The sequence below is a fragment of the Phaseolus vulgaris genome, chromosome 2 (genome assembly GCF_000499845.2).
Source record: "Phaseolus vulgaris cultivar G19833 chromosome 2, P. vulgaris v2.0, whole genome shotgun sequence".
In the NCBI taxonomy this organism is placed as follows: Eukaryota; Viridiplantae; Streptophyta; class Magnoliopsida; order Fabales; family Fabaceae; genus Phaseolus; species Phaseolus vulgaris.
Window position 1 is genome coordinate 10,107,893 of NC_023758.2, and position 9,701 is coordinate 10,117,593.

Consider the following 9,701-nt stretch of genomic DNA (forward strand, 5'->3'; position numbering starts at 1 on the left):
ACCACTTGGTTAAGTTAATGTCCCGTTGGAATTTTCCTTAGGTTTTCACTTATAATTGCCTAAAAATCTCAATCCTAAAACTAAAGTGTCTCCTATATGAAAACTCTTAAAATCAACTCACATCATGTGGTTATCAAAGTTTAGGTTTTCACCTACCAAGTGGTGTGACCACCCACCACCATCTCCATAAGTTTCCTCTTCCATTTCCTTCATGTTAACTTTCCATTAATGTTTCCTAGTTTTTCTTCTTTACTTCGGCAATTGCATACATGTTCACCATACAATGTCTTTTATCTTTGTCTTTGTGAAATGCACCTTCACACCTACTTAACCACTTGGTTGAGTTAGTGTCCAGTAAGAATTTTCCTAAGATCACCACCATTAACTCCTAAAATCTCAATCTTAAAGTACAGTGTCACCTAAATGAAAACATTTAAAAATCAACTCACATCATTAACAATATCATGTTAACTACATCTAATTACAACTATAATGAAATAAATAAAACCGACTAAAAAAATACCACCCATTAATTTTTAACTTATCAATAAAACTTCATATTTCTTGTTTGTATTTATACCAGTACAGCAACATCTCACCTACTTATTAAAATAAATGTTTAAACCTACAAAATTGTTTACATATCATAAAAGTAGACAACATATATAATTTGATAATTTGAGTTGTTCTAAACCATTTCAAAGACTAACCAGGATTCAACTTCAATTCACCTAAGAGATGTTTGTTTCTTGTATTCTTAATTAAAATATTTGAACAATTAAAGTGAACTTAATATTATAACTTAATGTACAAGTTGTAGAAATACATAACGTTAAATGTAGGTTGTTCCATCATTATTATATCAGTTACTACCGTATTGGATAACAACATATTTCTCAAAATCAATTCAAACCACATATATTGGTACCAATTTTTATCATAACTTCAACCAAGTCCTTTGACAAATATAACTCACTTTACAGTTATATTATTCCCGTATCAATTATAGTTATTCTCCTATGAATGTAAATATTAACCATTTTCGAAACAAGAAAATTGCTATTATAATATTTTTAAACGTTTACTATAATTAGAACTTTCTATTATAGACGTAAATTTTTAAATATATTCTTATAATATTTTTAAACGTTAGCTACGGTAATTAAAAGTTTTTATACCATTTACTCTACAATTAATAATTTTAATTAAAATTAAAAACCAATTAAGTGGCCCCTCTTGGAGAAAACCTTTCACCACACCGTCTTGTTTGTGGTGTAGAGATTCATCTGCGTTTTGTAAATGTTCAGGTGCTCATTTGGATCTATGGAACCATCATAGAGTTTGATGTTGAGTCCTTTTCATTTGGAGGGGAGTTTTTCCTCCAAGGTCTCGTCGGCAAAAGGATGTCCTTTTGAGTCTTCATCATCATTGGCCATGTGGGGCTTCTAAGTTTGTCGATACCCCTATTGAGTGTGCGTTTGAGTCGTTGTTGTCCTCTCCTGGTTGTAAGTGTGATTACGCGACAGAGATTGTTCTTCTCGTTCGGTTATGTTGAGGCGTTCTTTCAACTCTTTGTTCTTCTCTTTGAGAAGGCGCACCTCCTTTTCATTCATTCGCTGATCTTTGATGCCCTTTTGACACATCTCCATTTGTGTTCGAAGTGTTTGAATTATGGCAATCTGCTCTTCAGTGATCCGATCGCATTGTCGCTAAACTGAAATTGAATGTTATCTTGACCCCACAGTGGACACCAATTGTACCTGTATAGGCAAAGTGGGTCTAGAGAGTACCTACACAAAGTGTATATTTGTAAACGGATTAAAGTGTACCTTTCACCTCATCAAAGGGTTTATTTATAGTGTTTGTCATGGACCCTTGTTGTGATGGGATGAATATCAGTTGTCCACTGATGTGTACCGTGATCCTTGATTTATAGGGAGATATATTGGTATATAGGTATGTTGGTATATATGAAGGATATCTTTAATATCTTCTAGTTAATACTGATTTCTCGAAGATATTTCTCACATAATCTGGGACATGATCATGACTCACAAAGAACTCTAATAACTATCGGTGCTATAATTTATTAAATGCCTTGAAGTGCATTTTGACAAGGCCACTCGGTCACCGAGGTCGAGTGACTGACTTGTTCGGTATAATTTATATTTTGAACAAGAATTGAAAAAATATTTTAACTTTAAAAATAATTACTCAAATTTAATTGTATAATAATTGACATAAAAATTTATTAATAAATATTATTATATTAATTTTTTAGGTTATTTATTTGTGTAAAACATAGAGTTGAAATTGCAAGAGGTTTTCCTAATCAGATTCTTGTAAAAATGACAAAAAAGGGTAAAAGATAAGACTACAACACAATAACTTTTAAAAGACTAAAACAATTTAGAAAAAAAGTTTATGTATGAATATTTTTAAAAATAAAATAAAAAAATTAGGGTTTCATAAGATTAAATTAATTTACATAAAAATTAAAAATTATACAAAAACTATTTGTAAATTAATATCTACATTTTCTTATTTATTTAACCTTATATCACTAAAAGGTCATTAAATAATTAGTTACTATATTAACTAAATTAAATAATATTTTAGAGGCTAAAAAAATTAATATCTAAAGTAGTTTCTATTATTAATAAAATTTGTAAACTGGTTTTTAAATTGTTATTTAATTAGTTACCAAGATTTTAACCACCCACCTAAATTAGATACCAAATTTAAAAATTAGTTTATAAATTTTATTTATAATAAAAACTATTTTAGATACCAATAATTTTTTAATCTCTAAAATAGTATCTAATTTCTTCAGTAACTAATTATTTTTTTTCTCTGAAATTGGTTTATGTTATATGATTTTATTGTAGTGTATAATTTACTTATATTAGTAATATATTTTTTTATATATACCAGAAGAAACTGAATTAGGGTGATTATGCAATCACAGAAATATCAAATTAAGATATGGAAGTAAGATAAATTAGATTGATAGTGTCTAATAAAATTGGATTCCTACAAAACTACAAAAATATAACTAATTGAAAATAATGAGAAGCCAAATATTATATCATTGAAATACAAATTAATAGGTATTCTTGAATCCTATTTAGGAATAAATGAGCAAATATAAGAATTAAGAACTTCAATGATATTCTAACATCTAACATTAGAGACCGAGTATAGGCACCACATGGGTTCAAACTTTTCTCATTTCCAAATGACAACAAAAAAGCTATCGTTGCAAGCGCCTATTTCATAAGCACAATTGATGATTTGCAGAGTAACTTTTCTCTATTTCATTCAACTTGTAAAATACACTAGATAGGCCTCCTATTTATAGGTGAAGGAGTCTTGGAGAACAAGCTAAAGGGATAGGATGGGAAAAGGGAAAAAATTGGCAGCCTTAGGGTTTGACAGTCAAACCCACATCCTAGGCTTATCCTTCTATAAACTAGGTCAAAATGTCTTCCAAAAGGGCTAGGAACAAGCTAAAATGCTACCCACACCCCATATTATGCTAAAGGTACCTTATAAAAACACCAAAAGGAAGAATAGTTAATGTGATGCTTTATGCTCAGCTCCTCTGGTGAGGTCCATGTGATCCTTGGTGGGCATATGAATAGGTTGTTGAGATGATAGTTCACCATGTGCTTTGTCTTTTGCTTCCTTGGTCATCTTCGTAGCTACTTGGGTTGTATCAACAGTGATGGAGGACCATCCAAAGCCATCAATACAGAAGAATAAAAGATAGATGAACTATTTGTATCAATAAGTAGAAATAACTTGTATAGGATTTATATTTCTCTTAGAGTATTTTATAGATAAATTGAGGATATTCTAGAAACCCTAACTTGTCACACTAGTAAGGGCTTCTAAAGCACCTTAGAAGAGTGCATACGGCTTCCTTAAGCCACCATACTCACTATAGTTAAGTCTACTTAACCATAGTTATGGTAGCTTAAGGAACAAGTCACCTTCATCTATAAAAAACCTAAGATTGATACATGTATAGAGAATTGCACATTATTGAATGAAGTAGTCAAAATTGAAACTCATTCTCTCCCAAATCTCTCTTGCTAGTGAGCCTCTTTTGGCGTAGTGAACTTAGGAAGGTTGGTCAAGCCCCCTTCCCCTTCATTGCACCATCACACCACCAAAACCTAGCACCTCTTTGCCAATCGATGCCACCATCTTCAATCCATTCCGCTACATTTCTCCATTCATTCTTCCAACCAAGAGCTTAAACTACATCAGACAGTCTCATAATTCATGGTAGAATCTTAACATTAACGACAGTTAAAAAGAGAATTTAAAGACGGTTCTAAAACTGTCGTTAATTTGGGTGTAGTTATAAATCAAGAATATATAACGACATACTAAATTCAAAAATAAAAAGCTAGTGCGAAAACGGAGGGAGCAACTCTGGTGGGGAGGGGGGGGGAGGGGGGGCTGGGCGTAGAGGTCAGGGTTGGGGCAGTGTCGCAAAGAGCTGGACGACGGAACTGGTGCATTTTTGGTGTGGTGCGACTGGGGCTAAGGGTGAAGGTTGCGGTGTAATGCGAGCTGGCACTTTTCCGGTGCGGTGTGGCAAGGCCGGGTCGCGCGGCTGGAGTGATGGAGGTTGCGCGACAATTTTGCGGTGTGGAGGAGGTCGCGGTGTCATGTAGCTGAAGTGAGGGTGAAGGTTACGGTGTCGCGTGGCTGGAGTGAGGGTGAAGGTTGCAGTGTTGCGTGGCGAGAATGAGGGTGAAGGTTGTGGTGTCGCGCGGCTGGAGTGAAGGTGAAGGTTGTTAGAATTGTTTAATGAAAGATTTTCGAAAATTCTGGTAAAAAATGAATATTAATGCAGAATCACAAAAGAAGCAATTAGATCAGCCAAACAACAAAATTGTTTTAATTTGATTCTAGAAAATCAATTGGTTGTTTATATGAATCAACCTATTGTTTATCAGCACTTTGTAAAATCACAGATCAAACAATTTTAATAGCAGTGAGGGATAGAGATATTCAACACACAAGGATTATACTGGTTCACTCTTAACCTGAGCTACATTCAGCCCCCAAAAACCCCTAGGTATTTCACTAAGCAATCAAACACAGATTACACAACACAAACACTAAAGAGGTGATCTTGAACCCTTCAAGAACACTCACCCTCTTTGAAACACAACCACTACAGATCAGAACACCCTCTGACTGTAGACACTAGTATCTTACACTTTTACAAATATAAATTAAAGAACAACAAATAATAGGAAGGATTGCACCTGATACAAAACAAATACAGCAGATCCTATTCCACTCTTAACCAATGCAAAGCTTTAAGCAATCTTGCAATCTTTGAAAAACCTTTTGATCTTTTGTAATTTGATCTCTTTCTCTTATTAGAGATTTAAAAACCATTTATATAGCTTAAAAATTAGTCGTTTTAGTCTTTCAATCATGGACCAAAACAGATTTGAATCAAGCAAAAACAGATTTAACTAATTCTGTTAAGTTTTTAAAAACAATCGATTGAAAGTACGAATCAATCGATTGAATTGGCTTTGACTGTAAGGTTAGCCAATTTCAGCTTTTTCAAATCTTTTCCAAAACCTCCAAGTTTTAAACAACCGATTGAAACGACAAATGAACAGGTTGTTTTTCACTTTCTTTGAAAAACACTTTTCTTTAAAAGAACTTGTTTGATTCAATTTTGGATTAAGCTAAAAGTGGATTAACAAATTCTAATCTACCCAGAACTCATGCCCATAAGCAATCTTCATGGATTTGGAGACATCAAAGTTTCAAGTTCAACAAAGGTTGCGGTGTCGCGTGACTAGAGTGATGAAGGTTGCACGACAGTCAGTTGCATGGTGGCGGTTTCGTGGTGTGGTGGAGGTCGCGGCTGGAGTGTGGTGGCAGAGAGACGAATGTTTGAGAGTTAGAGTGAGAGAAGTGATATTGAGAAGAATGAGCGCGGGACAAAATAAGAGAGGGAGACGCACGTGGCACAATACTTTTTCGAAAAACATTTACACCTTTTAATGACGGTTCCTCCCAGAATCGTCTTTATATCTCTCCTAGAACAGTTTTTAACAACGATTCTTTCCAGAACCGTCTTTATATGTAACAATGTTTAACGTCAGTTCCCCTTAGAACCGTCATTAAAAACACAATATAATTACAAAATTGTCACTGTCTCTTTTTTTATCACAGTTTTCTACTAACCATCTTTATATGGGTCATGGTTTTGATATTTTGTACTAGTGTCAATAAGTAGAAATAACTTGTATAGAATTTATATTTCACTTGGAGTATTTTATATATAAAGTAAGGATATTCTAGAAACCCTAACTTGTCACACAAGTAAGGGCTTCTAGAGCACCTTAGAAGAGTGCATATAGCTTCCTTAAGTCACCATACTCACCATAGTTAAGTCTACTTAACACGAGTTATGGTAGCTTAAGGAACAAGTCACCTTCATCTACAAAAAACCTAAGATTCATACATATCTAGAGAATTTCACATTATTGAATGAAGTATTCAAAATTAAACTCGTTCTCTCTCAAATCTCTCTCTTGCTAGTGAGTCTCTTTTGACCCAGTGAACTTAGGAAAGTTGGTCAAACCTTCTTCTCCTTCATTGCACCATCACACCACCGAAACTTAACACCTCTTTGCCAATCGGTGCCACCATATTCAATCCATTCGGCTACATTTCTCCATTCATTCTTCCAACCAAGAGCTTGAACGACATCAATAGTCTCATAAGTCATGGTCAAATGTTACTCCATTTCATTGCCAAAAGACCTGTTTACTATATTCATTTTCACTTACACCCATATAAACTTATAATGACATGAGTACTATCTTTATTTTCCTAAAAACCTTACTTAATTAACATGAAAACGTCTAAAACCAAGACCAAAAGGATATTCTAATTTGGAACAAATAAGAACATATGAGAGTGGAACTAGCAAAAACAAAAACAAAAAAGACATTTAGAAAACCAAATACAAGAGCCAAAACCAGCAAACACGCGTATAACCATTATCCTTTCAACATTTATCACACAACCATTTTCTGCTTTGTTTTCACTGAACTCTCTCTCTTTGTTTTCCTCTATCTATATATATCGCCACTCCTTAAAGTCTAAAGCATTTATGAAACAAATTCTTTCTTCCGTTGCATTGAGTTTTTTTCTTTCTTCAAACACTTACCATGGCTTTTGAGCACATCCCTAAACCCTAAATCCTATCTTCCATGAGGAAGAAGGAAATGATAAACATGTAAGAACCAAAAGCATGAACAAGAGGAAAAATGAGAAAGGTTGAAAGAAGCCACCTCAGTCAGGTTTGGGTGTGGCTCATTTACAAAGGCAGAGGATTCAACTCATCTTGGAAGAAAATCAGTACTATCAATAACTTCCCTATAGTGATTTATGTGACAACATTCCATTTCATATAAGTTCAAAACAAGATCAGCACTCTAAGCCTTCTCATACTAATAGAATAAAAACAACAGGGACAAACCAGAGTAAAAAAAACATTTGTAATGACAAGTTAAATGCATTATCAACTTAATCGAATATACAAAACTTTCTAAATGCTAACATCTACACGATCATAATAAGGAGAAACACCCTTGGGAAGAACAAGCATTATCTAGTGTTGACATCTAGCGTGACCTTCTATGCCATATGACCAAGTGTCTAACGCGGGCGTCTAATGCGAGCCCAACCAAAATGGAACCCTAGGGTCTTTCTAATGTAACATTGACAAACCATTTTTATCACCAATTTCAACATCAAACAAATCCACAAAATACACAAAATCCTATAAAAGTATAAAACTCAATCCATAACTCACTTTTCGGACAATTGGTAAAGGGTCCTTCTTCTCTTCCTCTTCACCACCATGTCTCTTCTTCCACTTCAAGATTGAGGCTTTGAATCGGAGACTAATTTTAAACACGTTCACTACATTAGATTTAGGATTTGTCGATGCACTACTCATCAATATAAACACTAGGTTTCAAACATTATTTTTCTTAAAATAATCTTTCTTGAAAGGAAAGGCAACTGCATATTAAAGAGAAAAGGGGAAATTAATAACTCAAGATTTGTTTAAAAAAAAAGAAACATGAACTGAGAAAGTGAGGAGCTCAAGAAAAATGAGAAAAGTCGATGTTAATATATTAAAAAAATTATTATTTTTACATAGGCTAAGCTCATTTATAACTTTTTTTTTACATTTTTTTTATAAATTAATTTTTGTGTCGGTTAAGACTATGCTATGTTTATATTAATTAATATAAAGTATTATTTTAATATCCACTAATCGACACTAATCACTTACGTATTATGTTTTATTTTTTTAATTTTTAATATCACATTAGTGTCCTGCGCTTAACTAAATTAATGTTTTCTATTTGATTTAGTGTACTATATTAGAGTAAACTTCACTCACTTTAATAGTGTCCTTTGTTGACGTTGTTATGTGATAATTAATTGTTGACATTCTTGATTCAGTAATTTACACAATAATATTTTCTTTCTGTTTCTTTATTTCATATCATACATTTTTTTCTTTTGACTTAATCTTTTACTCTTCTTTTGTCTCTCATTAGTTGTAAAATTTATTGTGGAAATAACATAAATATTGGGTATTAATTACATATGTGAATATGTACAAAACAATGTGATGAGAGATAAAAATCCAATGGATGGCAAAGGAGAGGAGACATCATGAATTGTCTATTATTAATGTTTGAGTGCAGAATGTCCCTTGTCTTTGTTTTCGATATAAGTGTGTCTCCTTTTCCCTTTAAGTTTCATTTTCTCACCTCCATGCATGTCTACACACACTTATGGGTTTCATTGAGTCTTCTTTCTTCTTTGTAAGTGTCTTTTTCTTAGTACAAGATCCATTTATTATTTCTACTTTTGGTGTCTCTCTTCGCCACTTGATTCTATATTTATTCATTATTTTCTGACGGTGGGTAAGAAATTTGGAAGGATACAAGAAAACCCTCCAGCTATTTAAATTTACTATAATAACCATTATATATATATAATATTAAAATGTGTAATTCAATGTTAAAAAATATAAATAAACATTAACTATAACATTGTTTGATTTATCCAAACTTAGTAAAGGGGAACCTTAAATAAATATCAAAATATTCAACTATTATTATTATTATTATTATTATTATTATTATTATATAACAATATAGAAATGGATTTTTTTGCAGTGCACATTTTATTTTCCAATTTGATCTTTATTATATTAAAACATAACAAATTTAATAATTATTTTTTAAAAATTAAAAATTTGCACTTTAAAAAAATTACAGAATTTTTGAATTTGAAAATATATAGAAGAATTCAATTTCTTACAATTTTACCCTTCAAATAATTAATTTTTAAAATTCAAATAATACACAATAAAAAATTACATACAACAAAATTTAAAAAAAAAATTATTATTATTATAATCTTTAATAATATTTTTATAATTTAAATCATATATTTTTATTTTAATAGTTATTATGATAATACTAGTTTTTGTCAAAAGAAAAAAGTGTAATTATTCATATTTAAAAAAATATTCATTTATTTCATAAAATAAATAATTATTTTTATTTTATTTTAAAATAATTAAAAACTTCCCTTTATAAAAATGACGGTTATATATA